This window comes from Struthio camelus, chromosome 1 (assembly GCF_040807025.1).
Source record: "Struthio camelus isolate bStrCam1 chromosome 1, bStrCam1.hap1, whole genome shotgun sequence".
NCBI lineage: Eukaryota > Metazoa > Chordata > Aves > Struthioniformes > Struthionidae > Struthio > Struthio camelus.
This window is the reverse complement of record NC_090942.1, coordinates 109,389,709-109,413,547: the sequence shown is the minus strand read 5'-3', so window position 1 is coordinate 109,413,547 and position 23,839 is coordinate 109,389,709. Positions and strand designations below refer to the sequence as shown.

General features: G+C 37.5%; 1 protein-coding gene across 2 annotated transcripts in view; it reads right to left on the bottom strand.

Annotated features, from left to right (window-relative positions):
- Positions 1–23,839, bottom strand: part of GBE1 (1,4-alpha-glucan branching enzyme 1) — a 167,398-nt gene that overhangs the window by 141,828 nt on the left and 1,731 nt on the right. The gene's annotated exons all lie outside the window — the stretch shown is intronic.

Below are 23,839 nucleotides of genomic sequence, written 5' to 3'. Positions count from 1 at the left end.
TTTTCAATTAATAGTCAGTCTTGCTATCCCTCTGCTTAATAGTCTCAATTGTGCATAAATTGTACACTAAAAATATTTACTTTAACTATAATAATTTGCCCTTCTGTTGAGACAATACCAAAAGTAATTTGGGGTAGCTCTTTTTAAATTATCAAAATCACAGAGAAACTCCATTATATTTGAGCAGAAAACTGTGGAAGTGTAGAGAGACAGATTTCTTTCTGGAAATCAGTAGACTAAGACTGTGTTAGCTCGTGTTTCATATTACACAAGAGAAAATAAACTGAAAGGTCAGTTGAACAGTTACAGCATTGCCCTTTTCCAAGGTAATCAGCAGAGCATGTAGCAAAGACGTGAACACAAGCGTGACTGGAAAGACAGTAGCTGATAAAGAGGCATGCTGCCAAAAGTACATGGGACAAAATACTACTCTTCCAATGCCAGTTGAGAAGTGTGGCATGCTGCAGGACTTACTTCAGTAACTCTGATTTATTACTTTAATTTGAAATTGTGTTCTTGTTAAACATTCTGGGTTTCATATTGCCAAAAGACACCAGAATATGTAATACTGAACATTAATCACATCCAGGTAAGCTACAGGAGCAATATCATCATCAATTTGTTTGTAACGGCTAGACAATACAGTCATGAGAACTAATTCACCTGGTTTACTAATGCATTTTTACTTTAGGTACACAATTTCTTCTTGTTATTCAGTAGTATGTAAACGGAAATTGTAGGGCTGACTCTTTCCCTCTATATTAGAACCAGTTTATTTTTTCTCTCAGGAGAAGATATTTATCACTGGACTCTTCCAAAAAGTCTTCTACTATTTATTAAAACACACTTTAAAAAAATTGAGACAACTCTTTCAAATGTTTTATTTATCAAAATTATTTTTAATGAAGCTGTAAATAATAGCATATCAATTTCCATTTGATTCCACTGTCAACTATTTCTAACAGATTTATTTTCTACTAATAGATAACAAGGTCAAGCCGGGAGGAAAAAAAAAAAAAAAAAACACACACACACCAAACCAGATTCAGTGATGTCCACAGCACCAGTACTGAGTGCTACAAAGTTGAAATCAAAACACAAACTAAGAGTAGTAGCTACACTAGAGGCTTCAGAAAAAAAAAAATACAGGATTTAAAAAATATTTATAATATGCTTTTTGGTAGGCAGGTACTATTACATCAGGTCTTAAGCAACCTGGAAGTGTCAGTCAGTATCATTTCTAAAGCAGATCCCTGCATGTTAAGAATCAACACCCATGCCTCCCTGCAGACTGTCAGGGTTCTACACACCGTCACTGAAGTACAGACTAACTTGTCACTATTTCATTTTATTTCGGTTGGTTTAAAAAAGAGTCATTTTCAATGTACTCTTTTCATTAGTTTCTCACAGCAAATAAACATAAGCAGTCATCTGTTTCTTCCCAAATTTCAATTCCAAGTATGCTGCATCAGTTAAGGCTTCTGTATTCTTAGTAATGCTGCAAGTAATCTTAATTGGCATAAGGTAGCTCAATATAATGCTAAGTAAGATTCATCTTTCTACATAAACACTCAAGAAGTTAAGAATGAAAAGATTTTACTGTCTGCCAAACAGGAGAAAGCGTTTATGTCAGAAGTCATTCTTATTTCACATAAAATTAAAGCTAATATTTCTAACTGTATTAGCCATTCAACCCACTTCAGAGGGCATATTATGCAATAGTTTTCTTTATTTTGAATTTCCTTACAGAAAACTCTGCAGCTGCTCTAGCTCCAGCTTTAACGTGAATTTCTATAATAAGTTTTACTTCATCTCCTTCAGCACCACCTGTTCCAAAAATTAAAAACAAAGACCTGCTTTAACAGATCAGATCCACGGTTCATATACCCAAGTAGTCCACACTGCCTGAAAGTTAAGTCAAAAATTTAAACAAAAATCTTAGCAACCCCATAAAACAAACACTCACCCATTACACAGCTGTTTCCTCATCATATTTACAGATTCAGTATTTTCATGCTTACATTAAATGTCTATGCATTTATCTACCCTCTAAGTAAGCATCCTGTTTCTCTGTCTCATGCACAGAGGTACACTCTTGATGTAGGCTTTTTCCTAGCCTTTAAATATTTGTCACCCACTTTTGGATCAGCTCTCTATATTTTATTGTAACAACAAAAAATTCACAATACTTCTGGAAAAAAGCATATATGCTACTTGATACATAAAGAGTACTTACAAAAAAAGTACTAAAATAGAAAAGGAAGCAAGGTATACTTTCTTCTTTTGTTGCTGACTACTGTGCCAATTTGATCAGTCTTCACTGGTTTGTCCAATAAACATTTTGCACTTCGGCTTGGAGGCTATATGGGACTATTCATATTAACTGCATATTCAGTTAATCAGGTGAGCCTGATCCGCTAGCCTGCAAAGTCAATGAAAAGTGACTCTTCCAGAAGAGAGTTTTAAGGAAGAAAATGTCACCTCTAGTAACTAGAAAATAAAAAGAACAAAGAGATTGAGGGGAAGGAGGGGAACAGAGCTAACTTACCTTCCAAGTTATTCATATCAGCTTTAGGCACTTTAGCAGAAGCATCATGCTCAGCTTCACAGCACAAATCTGACTAAATTTAGTTCTTAACTCTGACTTCACTGTGGACAGGATCAACAGGAAAGATGAGCGCTCTTAAACATTTATACTTTCCATGACGGTAAATGTTTATAATTTAATATCCATGAACTGGAAGTAGAATTAGTCTTTGTGTACCTAAGAAGTAGCAGTAACTACCACCAAATGACATAGTCTGCTCCCAGGGAAGAGGGGCAATCAAAAAGCATGTACTCTTAGTTCCTGCTGTGAATAGCCATAAGCAAAGGTATATGCTTCATTCATAGCCAAACATTTTCAAAGGTGCCCTTTAGAAGAGGTTCTTCTTCCAGACTTCAGTAAGAATGAACACACACACACAAAACGCATGGCCACTGATTCCCACTACCATCTCTAGAAGGTAGGTATAAACACCAAGTTCTCCAAGGTATCACACTGAATATTCAAATCTTTTTAGAAAAGAGAAGAGCTAGGATTTTGTGGAGTTCATCTATTCTTCCAAAGCTTTAAGCTACTGTATCTCCCTGACACAACAATCCTCTATCTGGATAAAACTACACGCATCACTTCTTAACCACAGAGTGGACACTATTCAGCAATTGTTGGACCCATCCCAACCATATAACCATTTTCACAGGATTTAAGTTCATAAGGAGACATGACATAGCTTCCAAGACATCTGCCTACTGTATTTTTACATTAGCAGAGACAGCCCGATAATCACAGGACTCACTAGTACTTTGCAGCCTCCAAGCACATGACTCTCTTGCCTATAATGCAACTTGTCTATCAGAGCACTAGAAAAGTTATGATTCAAGTTTCAAGTTGGTGTGACTACAGAAAATAGCAAAATAAAAGGAGGGGTAGAATAGTAATACTGCACTACTATTCTAGGCTCAAAAAAATCATCCACTGCAAGTATTACCCACAAAAAGAGCTGATCAGATACTTCTGATATTTAAAAGTCTGGTGCAGACTTAAGTGGTGAAGGAGCTTGACACACACTTGCAACAATTTGGGGGGGGGGGGGGGGGGAATGAGGAAGCATGAGCTTAGAAAGACTGGTACTGCCAGGGTTAATCATCCTGATATGCTACACAAGCTAACCACAAGCATAGATCTATAGAAAATAGATTTTAGAAAATAAAACTGAGAAAGCTTCAGAAATCATGGAAGCGTTAACATTTGCCTAATAGTTGAGAAATATCAGACAAACAGCTACCTACTATGGGGGGGGGAGGGGAGGGTGGACTATTTTTACAATTTCATACTCTTCTTGCCTTCTTATAACACTGTATGCATCTCCTAAAATAAGTACTAAAAAGGTAAAGGAATCTTCCAAACCAGAAATTTTGGCAGAAGATTTATTTATACAGAGCCTCTTGTATAAGAAAAACTAATATTTTTAACCATTCCCTTCTTTGAGATGGATAAAATTTAACACCAAAAATGTTGAGGAATGCAATAATGAACTGTTATATGCTTAAGAGGACTTCCTTTCTAATAATTCTCCATGTCCACTATGACATTCCTATGATTTTCTATGTTTTTTCCCCTCCCTCTTTACAAAAGAGGTTACATCCATCAATTATGTACATGTCTAAACATTTGCATTAAATGTATATGGTATACACATAAAACACCCCTCCCTTCTCCCCTCTTCTACCTGAAATACATACAACAGAACAAAAAGCAGTACCTTTCTTTCTGGAATTAAGCCTAAAAAAAAAAAAGCTACTTGCTCCAGTTCTCAGACCGGAGAGCTGCCGAAGTAAAGCCTTTTAACTGAAGCCAAACAAGTTAGTCCCAGAGTGCATCATCTCCGCCTTACTTGAGGTCAATTTGATACACACCAGTATCAGGTAATAACATAAGGGGAAAAACATGAACCAACAACTTTAATATTAGTTATTGACATTTTATCAGGAAGTTAACCTCTGAGTCAAGAGCTGTAGCTCAAGAATAAAACTGGTAAAGACTTCTGAGGCATCATGGGAGAAAGAATATTGTTAGGTACATAAAGAGTATATGCATATTTTGTCACAATATATTCATTATAACACAAGTAGTTGAAGTATTTAGTGTTGCATAAATAAAACTGTAATATTCTGTAAACTGTATATAACTGTATAAATTCCATACTAACATCTTCCCCTGCCCTCAAAGAGTCTGAACTCTTCTTCGTTTTCTGCAAGGCCCCACACACACACACACACAGTATTCATAAATGTAATTCTCCGTCCTTTCCTTCCTAACATATTAGGCACTGAAAGTTTAGTAAAGCAGTAGAATATTGCTAATAAGTAGAAATAAAAGATTGACTGCTAGAAGCCTTTTTCAATTATCATTTGAATTGACACAAGATTTAAGAACTTACATGTAAAACAAATGCAAAATTGACAGAACAAATACTAGCTAGCTACAAAAAAAATAATAATTAGAAGGATAATTAAGCACTGGAACAGGGACCCAAAGAGGTTGCAGAATAAACCTTTTAGGCTTAAGGCCCAAATGGACAAAATCTTAAGCAATCTGGTCTGAATTCAATATTGAGCTGGTTCTGAACAGGAAGCTGCAGCTTTGATAAAATCCCCCCGGTCCCTTCCGACCTGAATTACTCCATGAAAATCTATTACTTTTCATCTGTTGAAGCTACTTTGTTCTGCTTAAGACAAAGCTAAGAACATGGCAGGATATGTAAAAATAGCGTAGATACTGACAGAACTATTACAAGCACTGCAAATGCCAAAATGCTCTAAAATATCTTTGGTTACTGGCAATCACACCTATACCTCCTCTAAGCTCGTACTGATCTTCTTGGTATATGTATCCAGGCACACAGATAAAGGAATTCCACATTCCTAAAGCAATCAAAAAACATGGATATAACCACTCAACTTCTGCCTTGAAAGAAGTTTTGCTATTAATGCTTTTGGTAATTTTTACCACAAATACCTTATTACCATATGAGTTTTTTCCCCCATATAATTTAAAAAAGTTTTTAAGTGGTTACCAAAGTGTGTAAGGTGAACTTTTGCACCGATAGTATCTTTTCAAATGTTACTACAACTATAGTATGCACATGTTCACATGAACTGGTATATCTAGTTATTTCCATTTTAATTTCTTATATGCAAGTTATGCAAATAAGCTTAATATAAGTCTTACTACTACTCTATGTATATCATGTATTATTTCAAAGCGTTCTGGAAATGTAAACCAACTGGATATTGACAAAAAAACACACTTTTTTGCATCAATGTATAAAGCAGCACATGGAAAAAGAATTATGGATGCAAGATTGTACTCATATTGGAAGTCAACCGATACTACTGGTTTTTTTGTCCTTTAACCTTTTCAATGGAACGTTACTGTGCAACTTCTGCATCTTTCTTCACAAATAACTAGTTAGAACAAGAGAAGATCCATATCCTTTAGCATTCTGCAACAGAGGGGTCACTCCTCCTGAGAAGTAATGGTACTGTCTATCATTTTTGAACTGAAAGAAAGAATTGCCATTCAACAATATTTTATCTCTACAGAACAGGGAACCCTTGTTTGCCATCTCACACTGAAGTCAGCAGGAACTGGAAGCCATCACACGATATTCACCATCTAACCTTATGTAGGTTCTTGCTATTGACTGGCAACTCTCACCTAACTGCTGCTGTCAGCCTCTCAGTTATGCCAGCAATGGATTCTTAAGGCAACATCACGCTGACACATGAGCTGAACAAAACAGAAATTAGGACCTGACCTTACCTTTCAGTCAACTATCAGTAAAATTAAATCAAGTGCACCAGCCCTAATTCTATAAGGCTGTTTACAGAAATGATATACAGAGTTATATAAGGTTGAACTTGCAGAAGCAGTGGGGAGAGGAAGTCCTTTAAAAAGGACACTAAACTCCAGATGAGAAAACGGTTCAGTCCTACATTTCTAAGACAGCTGTAATTTTATTTGCAAATTTTGAAAAGGTATCCATTTCTATCTAGGCGTAGTTGTGTTTAAACACATCTTTCTGCCTTTGCAAGTTTCCCTTAAGCAAAAAAACAAATCAGCCTACCTTTCCATAACCAGGGAAGAAACTGAGCAGTTTGAGTAGCTACAGTGTTATTGTTACAATTAGTTTAAAACACATGCAGTCTCTCTTACACAGCAAAAAGCTAAAAGCATGTAACTCATTTAACGGTATCTGGAAGGTAGTCTGGATTCTTCTATTTCAATATTCATTTACCCTAAGAAAAATTCTTAATTATCATCACACTTTTCTGAGCTATGTTTAGTGCCTTTTCTTTAAAGCTATGCATGCTAAATGAACTATTACATTTTATTAAAAGTTAAGCCAACACAGACTATTATTAGATGCACTGCTGCACAGAGTAAGTTTATAAATCCCTCACTTAAAAAGACCTTAAGTGCTACCCCAACATACATGTTTTCATCTGGTTATACGTCAGAAAAATTGCACCAAGACCGACCAATAGACAGATAAAAGAAACTTGCAGAAAGGCCATTTCCACTACTGATCCCTTAGTACAGCTCAGACTCCTAAATGCAGGGCAGAACCATGGCCTCTTCCCCAGTGGTAAGATATCACATAGCAGGAGCAACCAACAACTTACAACTGCCACATGGAGTCACAGGAGCAAAAAAAGTTCATTCGAGGTAACTGGCATGTGAAATATAGGGGTTGAACTGGGTAAGCATAAGGTGGACATCAATAAGCAAATATCAGGTCTAAACTGAAGACGTGTTCTCTTTTCTTTAGATATACAGTACACACAGCTGAACTAGAAGAAAAAATATATACAGAAAAGAAAAAGTAGTAATCTTCAACTTATCAGACATCTTCTTGAGAGAAGCTTAAGAACATCAATTATTCCTACTTTCCTTAAAGTATAAACTCAGGATTATGTGATATGTTCCAATTAATATTTCAAAATATATGAGTTATAACAATGAATAAACAGCAGCTGATTTGATACATTTCATTCCAAAAACTGTTTTGCTCTTAAAGTTTATCTTAACCTACAAGACACTGCCATAAATTTTACAGATTATAACATCGATGCAGAAAAATTCGGTTCTAGCTGACTACTAGGTATGTAGGCCTTTGACTGTATTTCCATCCATGTTTACCTTGTTCTTTCTTTCTAATTAATGCTTTAAAGGGAATTTGCTCCCAACACCTGATGACCTACTGAACTGCTGCACTTCTGTGCAAGAAAGATTTATAATCAGCCTTAGAATCCTGAACTCTCCAAAGAATATGAAATGTAGGCTTACACATCCAGAATACATACATACTATGGATTACTCCCTGTGTGAATAGTATACAGCTAATGAACGTTTACAGGGAAGATGAAAAATGGCTCTGGAACACAGTATGAATGAAATAACAGATATAAACAGCAAATAGAAGTGATGCAGAGCGTTTGTAAAGATCTGAACACACAATAAGTTTTCAGGTTTTACAATGAAAAATTAATATAAACAGTAGAAGAGAGAAGAAAAAAAATCTTAAGCCAAAACATCTAATATAACAAACCACACACTTATTGCCAAAAAGCACAGATTCCACTGTTGCCATAGCGCATTGTTTTCTAGATGCCTCTTTACATCTTAGGGAATATTAAATTCGTACTTCATCAGGTGACAGCCTGATAGCATAACTCCCATTTAGTTCTGAGGTATCTAGAAGGCCTCTTTCCTTCTGCAGGGGAAAGGAAACCACAGCAAGTACACCACCTTGACAAAGAGCAGTGGGACCTAGAGCATTGAAAGACTTCCTGCTTTTAAGAGCTCTTCATTTCCCTCCCATCTTCACTGAGAGCTGTCCATGAAATCTGACAATCTCAGATTGTCAGCTCTGCAGAAAGTTTAATAAAAAACCATAAGAATCATTTGCAGGTTACCAGAAATTGAAAAAAAACCCTATTTGTACAGATGTTCAAGAATCAAAAATTTCAGCAAAACAGATTCACGAAAATTAACTTACTCATTTCAGTCTGATACTAAAATAACCTGTCCTAGTTTAAAAATAAGGAAATCTCATTTCTAATGAGCAATACTTCTGAAAATTTTTACTCAAATGCACTGTTACAGAGTATAAAACGTATTACAAAACCAGTCACAAATTATTTATTCCTACTTGTTTTTGTTTATAGAGTGTTTCTTTGCCAAATGAACTGTTGATCCCTGAACAGGAAAAGAGCTTAGCCTTGTTTGTTCTCCTGACCCTTTCAGCTTTACATGATCTAACCTCAGAAGCTGGGGTTTGGAGCTATAAGACATGGAGAAAGTCCTACCTCATTGACTAGTCTTCTCTACGCTAAAGGTAGTTTGTAAACAAGTTGCTTTAGTAACTTTAGTCATTTTTTCCTCTCACATGCACACACTGTTCTACCTTACCTTCCTGCGCCAACTGGTAGCACTCATTCAAGAGAACAAAAAGAGTAATGCTAGCCCAGGAACTAAACAAGTAACTTCTGACCTTTACTCTACTGCTCCTTCTCAACTAGTCATCATCGCTGTGGCAAAAGACTTATGAAACCCCAAAGGTTAACATCAACTTGCTCAATTCAAGGATATATATGCATTGTGTTTGTATTAAGGACTGCAACAGTCATGATGGTAAACACCATGTCTGATGCCCATCAAGGGGAAATCTTGGCAGAACAAATTCCAGAAAATGCTCCAGGGAGTCTGAAAACCTCTCCCTAGAGAAAGGCTTGGATTTTTACAGTTCCTGGCAGACAGCCCACAGTGCCTGGGAAAGACACAAAAAAGAATCACAAATTAGAAAACAGAATAATAGAACAATGCAACAAAGAATCTTGACTTTCTCAGCACATCTTTTGTTTTGAGCAAGCGAGGACTGCATGAGTGAAACTTAATTTGGAAAGTGCTGTAAAGAAATACAAGTTAACTACAGTTGGGCACTGTCCTATTCTTTGTTTACAGTGGACCAAATGCTGTTGCTACTATAGACAAACCTCATTAAGCATTTAAAGAAAAGCTATCCATGAAGAAATCTCCCTGACATTGTTTACAATTACTTAAACAGCCAACAGCTTTTACTGCCCAGAGCTGTGTGACAGAGTCAACAATACAATGAGAAAAGTCTTTGAAATTCACGACCCACAGTAACCAGTAGAACCAGGTACATGAAACCTAATCTGTTTCTTCTCACGGACGTACAAAAGTTGCACATCCGCGGTGCCAGAATTTGTACCTCAGAACTTCAGTCAATCACAGCAACATCTAACCGACTTAGGTAAACGTACCTAGAAGCTGTTACTAAACTTTCAGAATGCAAAGACTATCTGTGAAATCAGCTTTCAGTAAAAGCGTTAATATATTAGCAAGTGCTACTGGTGAGCAACATACTTTTTTTTCCTGTCGAAGTCCCTAACGCAGATGCAGTGAGATACAGACTTTGTCATCAGCTTTAAGTTTTGTCTGGGACGGAGCGGCTTCCAGCAACAGATTGTACTATGAAAAGCACACTTTTCCTTCTATAAGCTGTATGCACAATATGAGCACTTTTCGAATATAGTATGCTATGCTGGCATCTTCTTTGCATTAGACCAACTCCAGCATCTGCCATTGTTATGGAGGCCCTGCCAACTAATATGATAGTCCTGGGATGTAGGTTGTACAGACTAAAAATCTTTCTGAGAAAAGTTTGTTGTAATTGAACTACGTTAATTGACATGTATTGGACTTGCAGCATGCTACACCAATTTCTCCTATTTAAGGACAAACAAGTTATTCAGAGCAATTACTAGAAGAAGGGGGCAGGAAATCAGATCTTGATAGACTTGGCATTTTCTACCTCTGTAGGACTCAGGAGACGTTTCTGTTGTAAGTCATTACGGTCAAAACATTTTGCAATGGCACTTAATGGACATAATTGCTGCCAACCATGACTGCCACTGAACGCTCAGTCTGATATCTACCTTGATAACAACATTTTATTCATGACATTAAGAAAGGTAATACATTACTTTATGTTCTGAAATTCAAAGGCCCGAGTCCAGACCACCCAATTTTTTGCTTCCAAGAATTAAAACTTATTCTTGTTTACAAAAATTCCACCACTTACTGTTAAAAAAGAAAATAGCTCAACTTGAAGACAGAATGGCTAACAGTCATATTCAAAGAGATGACCTGTTATCTTACAGGATTTCATGGTCCAAAATGAGATCCTATTCGGAAGATAACACCTTTCTTTTAATCCAGTCATCGTTATTGCACGGCAACAACATGCCTGTTGGATGGCAACTGCTTTGGCACAGCCAGCGAAGAGCTACTTAAGTCCAAATTTGCTTAATTTAAAAGAGAGAATAGTAATTAAATCTATTCAGGTATCTAATCTTTTAGTAAAACCTTTCATTTCAATCCCAGAATAAACAAACTGTAGCTGAAATACATTCATCTCCACATGCAAGTTGATTGTGTTGCTCTTAACGTTAGCAGCTGCGGAACCTACAGGCAGTTTCTACTACCAGTTAGCGGTGTAAACAATCAGATGAGCTTCTGCCCTGTGAACACTACTACTTTCTTTCATGAACTTACAGCGGAGAAAACAACGACAAATAGCTCTCCTTGGGAGAAAAATGTGTATTTTAGAATGATCAGATTAAAAGATCGAGTCTGCTGCAACCATTAAGAAGTAAGGAACTTTTACATTTTTAATCATCTGAAAATTTTTCAAATGTTAAGATAAGTAGTTTAAGTTTAAACAATCGACTGGTCTGGTAGTTGTTTTACTATTATTACTCTGTGGCTTAGTCTGGTGGCCACCTCTGACTTCCCCCAGTTTTGCCCTCCTCCTGCAAACTTAAGGTTTTCATTCATAGTCTGCCTTAGTGACGTTTAAAAATAAGTAAAATCCCACGTTCAATACATTATGCTCTTACAGACCGACATTATAACCCAAGACTACTACTTCTTTCTCACCATAACTGTATCACACAAGATAACCGAGTTGGTAGCTGGCATTTTGAACTTTTGAGGGAAGTTCTACTTAACATCTATCATATATATAGTGAGGTACCTAGAGAGGGGAGGTGGTGGGTCTTCACTGGTGAGAGCTCCAGTTTGCAGTATTTATGTGAGATACCAAGTAGTAAGATTTGTAACCGCAGATGTGTACACCTACACATTTGTTTGGGGGATAAGGAGTGGAAAGTAACTAGAAATTAAGTTTTCCTGCCAAAAAATTTTTAAGGCAACACAAAGAAAATCCAGAAAATTAAGCAAAATAAATCTTGTTGCTAGCACTGTTTATATTTTCTGTCTGAAAGAAGTAATCATTATAATCATGCTCAAATTACACTGCAAAAGTGTTGCTATTAAAAGTCTGTTTACTGCTATTTAAAAAGACTGTTAGGAGCCTGATTTCCTTTTCTTAAATACTTCCCAATTGTTGTGAACAGGATAAAGATACAGCAGCAATATTTTGAAAAACATTTTCAGATGTTTACAAAATTAAGCGTTAAGAATTCACTCTTATTTGAAAATCCATATCAAATATGCCAAAGATTAAGAGCATGAATTCCATAAGAGACAGCTAAACATGCTTTGGAGCTTGTCAACAAAAAGAATATTTTTCTGCTGGTTCTGCATGCTGAATTATATTAGGGTCCAAAGAGTATCTACCGTTTTTCAGACTCACTACCGGGCAGTGGAAAGAAAGAAGCAAAGTAGTAAACAAGAAGTAAAGACCCAAAAAGGGTAACACCCTAACTGAGGAAATGGAGGCAAGTAAATGCAACCATTCATTCTCCTGAAACCAGAACCAAAGGGAGAAGATAGTACAGACACTGTGCTATTTGCAAGATGAAAAATTGAAGATTATTGCTTCACCAGTTATTTTTAGAGCCCTATTTTACTTAATTCACTTCTCTTTTTTTAAGGGAAGGAAAAATTTATGAAATATCTCAGATACATATTGAAATAAACTAAAAAGCTTGGCCACAGGCAACACTGCACTGGAAAAACCTCACAATATGCTTATGGAGCCAAAGCCATTAGCAGTGCTGTACATACATTGCTTACTCCTGTAGATCACCAGTTTGCTCAGACTTACCAATGAAATATTTCAATACAAACTATATTCATGTATTGAACTGGAAAGATATGATAACCCACGATCTTTCCAAAGATTAAGCTCCATTTTGAGAGTTCACAGTTGACCAAGAAGGATGATTTGTTTATTCAGACAGTAGATTTTTAGTTACCTGGCTCATTTAGCATGCAGAATTTTTGCCATGTCATCTACTACTTTATAACATTCTCATAGAATATTTATAGTCTAGACAGATACCAAAGGAGGAAAATATGTCTTATTTGGCTGTCTCTATTCCCTCTGTTCCTATAAAAAGGAAACACAGGACAAGAGAAGAGTAGAGGCAATGCTAGCAGAACCAGAACAGCTCTAACACCTCTAGACCTCTATGCCAGCTCCTGCCCCAAGCCCCCAAGTGTAGTATTTCCCAGGTGCTTCTATATGGAATTGCTGCTGCTATTCAAATGGTAATACCAAGCTATCATTCCACTACTCACAACTGGCATGCTGCCCAAGTTTTCTTGAGAAATAAGTGTCACACTAAGGCATTATGCAACACTTCATTTCGATTAAACATGAGTGGAGCTCTCTAGAGGAGTGTGGCATTTGATAGGAAGAGCTTCTGCAGAAGCCTCAGAATGGACTGGTAATTGTTAATGATTTGCATATTGGTACAATGGAGTATTAATGCACTTTAAAAATTAGGCCAAAAAAGTGGCACCTACTTTAGTTTACCACTGCTAAAAGCAACAATTCACTTACAAACTGAACAAACAAAATGACTCAAATTAAAGATGTTTAGGAGCATTATTTCAAGGATTTGAGCCAGAGGACCTACACACTACAGATCTGTCAGCCCAATTACAATGCACATTGTGTAAGATCTGATGGATTGCTTGGCTTGTAAAGAACAAAGGCTTTAACTCCTTAAGGATTTATGATTTCTTTAAAATCTAAGACTGAAAACTTGAATACTCTGTCTAAATGCTTCCTTCTGCCAAAATATTTCACAGCAAAATATGCTCGCCTATTAAAACTAATGACTAACTCCTCTGTAATGACTCTTCTGCAGGGTAAATTCATGCTATTGTGTTACAGTTATAGGTATTAGAGTTTTGCTTCAGTCTTCTGGCATGAAAACATCTCAATAAAAATCCTGTAGAGACAACAGTGTAATGACATGCCTCAAAAATCTACTTACTCAAAGACATAGAAAAACAAGTGTGATAACGGTAAGGAATTACATTTACATAGCTCTAATTCAGGACCAGCAAGTTATGGCATTTACCAATCCCTGACATACCAGGAACATTTATACTGTGTATACCTACCACGATAGGTATTAAATGTAATAATGTGAGAAGTAAGGCTCACTTCCCTAAACAAGGATGTCCAGGGGCATTTTAGACAGCCAAAAGTATCCAAGAGATCTGCTTATACCTAGTATATATAGCAGGATGTACGAGACCCATTTTCTTTTCCTGAAATAGCAACTACAGAACAAGCAGGCTGTCCTAAAACTGTTAAAGTGCTACTAGGCTTCTACGTTTATGCAATGAACTCATTCTAAGTGGACAATTTCCAAACAGTTGTGGTAGTGCACATGCTTTCATTAAAAACATGCAGTAACTCAGCATGATTTTCAGTAGGAGTCTTAGACAATTCCCCCTCCTGCATTTTTTCCTAAGTATCCTATCAAATGCACAATATATAGCCAAAAACTTAGAGCTCATGCACACTGCATGTGTGACCCTAGGGAGAGACTAGAGGCACACATCCAGCAAATGCATGCAGCCTGCGTATCAGTAACCCACAAGCAAGAACAGTGCCTCCACAAACACACAGTTGCCACAGCTGGACTAGCTTGGAATGACTAGCTTATGAATGAATGATTTTGTCAAGAAAAGAAACCAAGAAATCCCATACTAGCTGTAATAAACTTACTCTATCCGTTTCTGATCAGCACTAAAATTTTATTTCCCACCTCTTGTCCCAATATAGGCTCTCTCATAACTCTTGACTGTATGCAGTCATGTCTGTAAGCTACCTCTCTGGAAGAAAAAAAAGCATAAATGAAGATTATAATCTAAATGTGTCCCAGAAAAAGAGAAAAATAAGTCTTACCAAGTTGTGCGTCCTAGCAATAGTATTTTGCCGCTCTTCATTAGCGATAAAGTCTGTTTGCATATGTCGGTTTATCTATACTCCTAAAAGCCTTTTTTGATGAAGCAGTAGTTTTTGTTTGGGGATACTGATATTCTTTAAGGCCATACTGTCCTAAAGCACTACTTTAAAAGGTTTTCTTCCCTTTTTAAACTCCTACCACAACCAACATCTTTACTTTGATTCCTCGGATCAGCACAACTTGGAAGTGGGAACACATAGATTCCAGTCTCATTTTAAGGACTGAGGAATGCAAAAATGGAGACAAATTACTCAATAAATGTAGATTAGTTCACTTAAGGGCTGAAGCTCACATCTTCTGTTCCATGAAACAGGCACCTATAAGTTAATTTTGTCACTGACCGTCACTTAATTTGTCAGAACTAGGCTAATTTTTTTGAACTTAGCATAACCTTCTAGCAAGGTAACTCTTATACTGGTGAGAGTAGATCCACCTTCCCAGAACTTCATAACTCTCTAAAATCAAGTATTATCTCTCTCGTGCAAAGCACAAAGGCAGATATGTAGGTGCAAAAGCCAGCAACTCAGCGTATCAGAGCAGAAAGTACATGGGAGCCAGAAATATACTGTACCTGGGCAACAGCCCCAGAGAGAAAAGGAAGGTGTCAAATAAAAAGCATTACAGCTACTACTACCTTCTATTAATATTAGTCAATAGAATTTGAGCTACATGTTTAAAAGGAAACGCCTGTAAGAACTTCTTTAAATATATGATGAGAATAGTTTAAAATAAATTTAGCATTAGAAATTTCCAGATTAATCTAACAGAGTTTCAAGATGTTCAGCTAAGTGAAAAATATATTTCAAACAAAACTGACCTGGGTTGTTAGACAGGTCTTCAGTTATGGATTCTGAGAGGGCCTACAGTAGATTTTAAATCACAAATAACCTCCAGGTAACATTCACTGGTAAGGTGTTTCTGACAGCAAAACGAGGCCAAGCAGACTTTGCTGTTCTAAGAAACTTGGAGGCCTGTTCTTTGCAGCATGGCCAGGAATGATCAGTAATAACTGGCCTTCAACTTGTTAACCTGAGGTGCTATAAGAACGTCAAATAAACTGTCAGATACTTGGGGAAGAGGCAGACATATTACGACTAAAAATATTTTTGCAAAAAAAATATTTTCTTGTAGAGAAAAACTCATGTTTTAAACAGTTTGGATACAAAAACCTGATGTTTTTGCACTTGACACATTGCCTTAAGACACTATTTTCTCTTTAAGCTAATGAATAAGAAAACTCTAAGAAACAAAATTTCAGAAGTACAAAGTAAACTGATGGATAAGCGAGAGAGGTTTTAGATCTCCGACACTGCCTATTTTGTGGAAAGGCAGAAGATGAAGCAGCAGCTAGGATTGCAAGCTATAGTGGGAGTAAGTAGAGGGTAACAATCAGACTGAGAGGAAAAAAGAAATAGGTATACATAAATATTGAAATTGAAGAAGAGAAAAGCATCCATGACATAAGATGTCAATTTCAGGAAGTCCGGCAGAATAAGAATGCCTTCTTTACAGCTTGAAAGTAGTCAAAATTCATGCATAAATGAAGTTTCTCCACTATCACAAGTGGACAGTAACTAGATTCCTGATCACACAGTCTATTATTTTAAGAACTCTGGGAATATTGAGCTCAGAGCCCACCCAACTTCCTCAGACATCTTAACTCTACATAGTAGAACTGGAGAAGCCTCCAATCAATTTTTTAGGTAGCACTTAATTGCCTTAATTCAGAGGCAACTCCCTTGCTAAGAAAAATTTTAATACCTATACCCTAATCCTTTCCTATCTTTCTGCAAGGCCAGCAGCTATTAAGACAGTTACCTTAATGTCAACTTCAATCTTTTGATCAGAATTAAAACCATTTTATGCATATGCTAGATGTACATTGACCTATGTAGGTATTTCCTCATTGCTACTGTAATCCTAGAGTACGGGAGCGGCAACATCACTGTTTATGTCAAGCTGGTAATCCATGCGTCACTGAAAACCTTCCACACACTCCAGCTCATACCCAAGGAAAGACCAATTAGCTTGGAGAGAGGCCACCAAGCTCAAGCAACTGCCTGTACGAACAGGAAAGGGCAAAGGAAAGTACCCAAGTCAGGGAAGGCTGGATTTCTGTCAGCTATCGTTGAAGACTCTCAAGCAAGGAAGAGTAAAATACATAGATACAGTAACCCATATATAAGAACATACTTAAAGACACACTTGTGCTACCCCCGTTTTTTTTTTTTTGTTTGTGGGTGTGTGCCTATGTGTACTTCCGCCATACATTCCTTCCATATGTACATTCCTTATAGAAAGGTCATTATCAAAATTTAAATTTGAGACATTCCAGTGCAGGAACTAAGGCTTTTCACTCCATTTCTGCTTAAATAGGTCTATAAGAAGAATAAGTTTCTCAGCTGAACCCTTTAGAGTGGCTTAAAACTCCAAGAGAGAAGACTTTTTTAAATTCACTCTAACACATTAAAGCTGCAGGAAGAATACCTAGCCCTGGCCTGAGGTTAAGCTAACAGGACACGATTCAGGAAACTACAGAGGAGCTGCTGGACATGACAGAACAACGTGAGAAACTAACAAAATTTACAGATAGCAACATGAATAGCTGGATTTCACATATAGCTTTAAGTGGAGTTAGGTGAGAAAAGGCCAAACTTCACAGATAAATAAGCGAAGGGAGTACTGGTGACCTTGTAAGTAGCAGATCCTTGCAAGGCCAACAGCACCCTGGTAACCATACCGAGTTAACACCATCTAAGGCTGAGATTACCCAGGTATTTCTGAAATGGTTACCTAAGTTGGGCATGTATGTAGCAAAATTGTGACCAATGGGGAGGTAGTAATTCTGGGCAAGTTGTTTGTTTGGGAAGGAACTGGGGCAGACACATGGAGTGTTCCAAAACAGGAAAAGGAATAATAACAGATATGATTAGGAATCTCCGGGGGTACCCTTTAGGTAGCCCTGCACTCGATCACCGCAGCCTGAAATAGGCAACAAATCAAACCTGTTGCTCTGACCATGCCATGCACAGGCTGGCTCCTGCAGTCAGGACAGGGTGGCAAGCAAAAGAACAGCCAGGACAGATGGACTGAGCATCCCAGAGCCACTGCATCAACGCCAAGCTTAATAGCATCAACTTCTTCCCAATATCATCTTAATACAGTATTTCCTTCAGGGATCTCAGCTCTTACTCCTAAAACAATGACAGCAAGACCTAAATTTGTGGCTATGGTAGGCCACACTGTAGCCCATGTTATATTCATCCAAAACCCTTAAAATCGTAATGAATCCCATATCCCTGCTGTTTAATGCTTCTGATTTCAGGCCACTGAACTTCTAAATCTTTCAGACTACTCACTTGTGTCCCAATCAAGGTGACAAGCATTTGCTACAATAGAGAAAGCAAGTGAAATAGTTTGCTTTGCAAAGTTGTGTAACATCTGATAAGAAGTAGTTTGAGAGAGAAATTTTTCAAACGTACCTAAGCTTGCTGAACACACTGACAGATTTCCCCACAGAGGCTTAAAAATTAAGGCCATCAGTGATGTCCTGTGCTTGATAGGCTTATTAATTCTCATGCACAAGAGCTTTCTAAGCGCTATTGCAATGCAGAAGTGTATATTTCATGAAACTGAAAGAAATAGTTTTGTATAGGTCAATAGAAAAATGTTGTATTCATAGGATGCTATTAAAAAAATGTTTTTTTTCGCAACACTGAAATGTGATATTTTCCATGAACGTTTAGCTTTGCATCTCATACAGTAGCATGTAATATAAAACAGAGAAGGCAAATGCACTTTTTCAGAGTTAGTATTAGGGCTTTCTATGGAAAGGATACACAGCAGTTGTCTTTCTCCTGTGACAGATTTTACTTCAGCCTTTCCCCCATCACTTAGGACCCAGACAGAATCCTAGTTTTGCTTCTTATCCTTTTTTCCCCAAATTCACTAGACCCCCAACAGCTGCCTTCCCACTCAGTTCTATCTAAACCAGTTCCATACTTTTCCATATTCAAAACCTCAGTCTCCAAGTATCCACTGCTGTGCAGCTCTTGGGGGGGGGGGGGGGGAATTGGCAGAACCACATATTAAAACAGCAGTAGTCAGATATTAGACAGATAAACATGAGAGTAGCAGATATTTCCCTTTTGAAAAATTGGAGTGTTTAAGAACAGCATTAGAAACCCGTGAACTGGTTGTCTGATACCTTGTTAATGAACTCTGCTACTAAAGCCGTTAATTAGATGTTTCACAGCCTTCCAAACCAAAACCCACTGACGCTTTCGGAGAACGGGACCTTATCTCTCTGTCAACCCAAATCTACGACTAAAGATTATTACAGATGGATTTGTACTGCTGGACAAGACACGTCCTACTTGAAGCTTTAATCGTGATAAAGACTGAGGCTACATAGTGGCATATTCTAACTCATTTAGTCTATAAACTGAAATAGATTTAATATCTGCAATTATATGATCATGTACAACAAAGAACGGAAGAGGGAATTTGACTAGATGTCTGTTCCTTCCCGCTACTCATTCATTCAACTATGGTAGCCCCATGCTCTATGGTCAGGACTTAATTTAAGTACTAGGATCACATTTTAGGTATTTCTTTTCTTCAGGAAGCACTTTGTTCACACCAAAGCGCCTAGACTGTGAAACAAAGTGTTTCAGACGCTTTCGTGTTCTATAGATGCTCATTCGTATGACCCAAGATTGCCAAGAGGGAATAGGATCTAGAGATCCCAATCTTTGGATTAGAATAGATGTGGCACCAAAGACTAAATTTGATGCAGAGAGCTATCAGTATACGCAAAAGGGCTGAGAAGGCCAAAACCTGTCAAGTTATTTAACATTAGGTACCCCTTCATTCTTTTAAGAATGCCTTTTCTTCATGTTAAATTGCTACAACAAAACCCATGTAAATACTTACTCTGTCAGCTAGAGAAACTGTAAATATAACTTCTCTTTCTCAGTTAAGGAAGATACTGCCATTCTTCTCATTACAATCCAACAAGGATAAATTGATGCTTAGCAAAACTTATGCTTTTTTTTTTTTTTTTTTTTTAAAACAACACCTAAGGATCATGGGCAGAAACAGTTACATGAGTAGAGACTAAAGTACCTTTCCTAAGCTAAGCTTGCCTAGGATAGCTTAGTAACTGTGCTGGTTGTGCTAAGTTTTTTTTTTTTTTTTAATAAATTATATATACATATACACACACATATACATGCACATACACAAACCGACACTCCCAACAAATTTACACAGTTAAAAATAAAGCCCTTAAGAAAAAAAAAGAAAGTACTACATTAACATTAGATTATTCTTGTTGTTTTAATTATCTTGGTCCAGTTACTCAGCGCTTCTCAAGGCTTTATTATAGAAGGGGAAAAAAAAAGGGGGGGGGGGGAGGAAAAACAGCTGTCTACATTAGGAAATTTTAATTTTAAAAGGTTAGTCTTATAGTTTTAAAGGACAGTCCTTGAAACCAGAAGGGGAATTTTCAGTTTGAGACAATATCCTCATTCCTTTTACCCAGAAATCTGTAAATTCTAACTATGTGAATCAGTATAGTTTTATTATATAGTAAAATCTGGGCTGATGCAAGCAAAGCCTGTCTATCCTCCAACATCCCCACCCCCACAAAATGAAAGGAAAGAGAACAATGTACAAAGATCGTGGTATTGGGCATGCTGCCATGTGGACATGGCCACCTTTTTGGGAGTAGAGGGATACAGCAAAGGGCAGGAGAGGTGGAAGGCAGGACATGAACTCCAGCAAGATAGACTTGCACCTGCTCAGCATACAGGTAAGCAAGGACAAGTGAAGGCTTCTGGACAGTGCAAGTCTCTTACTCCTAGGCTGTCTTCTACTATCAGTCACACATGCAGAAAGCCTGAGAGAGCTGGGTTTTTTCAGCCTGGAGAAGAAAAAGCTAAGCACGTGCGAGTAGAAGGCGGGGGAACCAGTTACTGTCTTATACTACAGAAAGGGATGGTGGGGAGGAAGGGGGGATGGATAAGGATGACCCAAAGCAAATAGGTAAGCCAGGCTCTTCTCTGATGTACACAGGAGAGAAAAAAAAAAAAAAAAAGAAAGAATGAATGGACAAAGTTTGAGCTAGGAAATTTACATTATTTAGAAAGAAATTTTCACAGTGAGGGTAGCCAAAAACCGGGACAGGCTGCCTAGGGAGGCTGGGGAAGCACCATCCTCAGAGAGATTTGGAACAACCCAACAAGGTCCTGTGCAGCCTGACCCAGTATCAGTGGTGGCCCTACTTTAAGTAGGGGAATAGAACAAGCAACCTACAGAGGTCCCTTCCAACCTACCTAAATTATTCCTTAATTCTAATTTCTAAAAATACCACTTTAGGGTCCTCACTCCAGACCAATACCATTGATTGCTTGGGGGGGGGGGGAGGGGGGGAGGGGGAGGGAGAAATGCCAGCAAGTTTCCTTGTACCAACCAGATAGGTCAGTCTGATAAAGAAGCATAGATCACGCAAAACAGTCTTCAGCTTCCTCGATGCTTATGATAATTTAGATTTCATCATAACAAAGTTAACTGTGCATTGTATAATAATCATGCCTAAAGTTACAAAGTTTTCCACTCCACTAGTTTTCCACTAACCTGACTTTGTAATATGATGTAATGGATAAAACAGCAAACAGACTCAAGCTCAAAGAGTGAGTCAAGAACTTGCTAATGTCACAGGCAGGCATAGAGCCTAAATCTTCTATTTCCTCTCTGCTCTTCAGAGGAACATACTATTAATAAAGTGAGACAAACAAAGGACTATTTTTTAATGTTTTTGTACAAAGCATAGGATAAGGTTCTCCTCAAAGGTTTCAAAAACTGTGTTTCTCTTCCTCAAACATCCTTAATCCTCTATCAAAATCCCAAATTCTTATTTCCTTAGGTGATATACAGTATGATAGTTATAAGCCACAGAAGTGCTATAAGCCCTTACTTATTTTGTTAAATAATAATAATTACAATAAACATCACTGTAAGCTGTAAGAAAAAAATTGGATTATCACAGGAAAAGTACCCATACATATTGTATTTTGATCAAGGCTGTTTCACTTCTGCTCTTTCCCAGAGCCTCTTAATCCAAGCAAGTAAAACACTTCTGGTGCTACAGAGGCTCAATGGCAGCCACTTATCCCCTCTGTCAAGAAAAACTGCCTCCTCTTCCCACAAAACTCCAGATCTCTATAATCCTTAGCTTAAAGACCCCCCGATGAATTAACATACTACCTGTATTTTTGTTGTTTAAACTATTTAAGTGGCCAAATATGCTGGGGGGGGGGGAGGGGGAAGGGGGTAATCAGAACCAGAAAGAATGATGAACGCATTCTTACCATTCAACCGCAAAACAGTCAAGCATCTCTTTGAGCCAATTTTTTTACTCTTACAGAGAGACTAAAAGAATTACTAATGCCACATATAAGTTAAGAACTCGTCCTCCAGGCCTAACTATGCTCACAGGGCCATGGTAAGCAGTTGACAGTAGATCAAGTCACAATGCACAGATCACTCAGCAGCACATATTCCTGGCTGCTTCATCACAGTCTTTCCTACACCATGTGAGACGTACCTGATTCAATGGGTCACTTAACGGCAGGCCTCACATTACAAAAAATTTCAAGTCACCATTTAAAATAATTGCGGTCTTTATTAATGCAATTTTTTTGCCTTAACATGTGCAACTTTGTTTCATATGTATGCTTGGAGTTTCAAAGGTTTTATTTTGCTTCATGCTTTTACCTGAAGGATTAGTTATGCCAGTACCAGTATCACTACATGACTGTATTAATCCATAGGGTACTCGACCCAAAGACTGTTTTCTATTCTAATTCCCATCTTAAAAGGGGCTAGGAAAGACAGAAAACATAGCAAAGATAACCAAAGACATGTGGGACACTTTCACCAGTTAAATTCAGCCTGCAACAAAAAACTACATCACCCAGGATTTTATTGACAAGGTGAGCAGAGTTATTCACCACTTCCAGTATGAGAATTTGAGACCAACAAATGAATTCAAAATACTGGAGGTTCAAAACATGCCAAAGAGAACTGCTCTTCACATAAGAAGCAATTAGGCTGTGGAACTCCTTTCTCCTGAGCACTGCTCATGTAAAAACACCAGATTAAGAAAAAAACGCAGGTAGAGCTAAGAAAAAACAGAAAGTACTTGAACTACAATTCTTGGAAGCTAGGAGGAGTATTTTGTGGAGATAACGACAGGCATTTCCCTGTGCTTACACGCTTTTCCCTAGGCACATCCACAGGACATCAGTCTGGACAGATATGCTGTTTGGCCTTGAAAAAAAGACATGCAGCTTACTACAGGTTGTCATAGGAGGTCTTTGGTTGTTTTTGTTGTTAAAGCATATTACTAACATATGTATTTCCACAATAATTTTCTAGTAATTTCTATTAAGTGACCAGTTTGGAGACCACATGATATGAAGGGACTAGACATCAAGATCATGTGAAGTTCTGCACTTGAGGTGGATGAGCCTGAAACGGCCAGAGAAGTTTGACAAACTCACTGTGCTCAGCACAGCCATACTATATCCAGAACTCAGCAACAGCAAACATACTGTTATCCACAATATGCCTATTTAAATAGTAAGTACATTTGGGCTTCTCAAACTTTATAATCAATGATGTTATTAAGAAAGAAATCTGCCTACTAATTGCTTCCTATTGTCAGGATTGAGTGTTTTAAAGCACTGTATATATTACCATGGTAATGCTTGCCAGCAAACAGTTTAAAACACTCAATTATTCTCATGTTAACAGATTAAAGTTTGAAAAAAAGTTTCGTAAGTCAACCTAATAGTTTATCCTATTCTTAATTCCATTTTACACGCTGTAGCCGTCCCATTATTCTCCATTAAAAGCCAACAAGACACCCAGTAACGCAACACCTCAGTGCTATTTCTAGTACAGT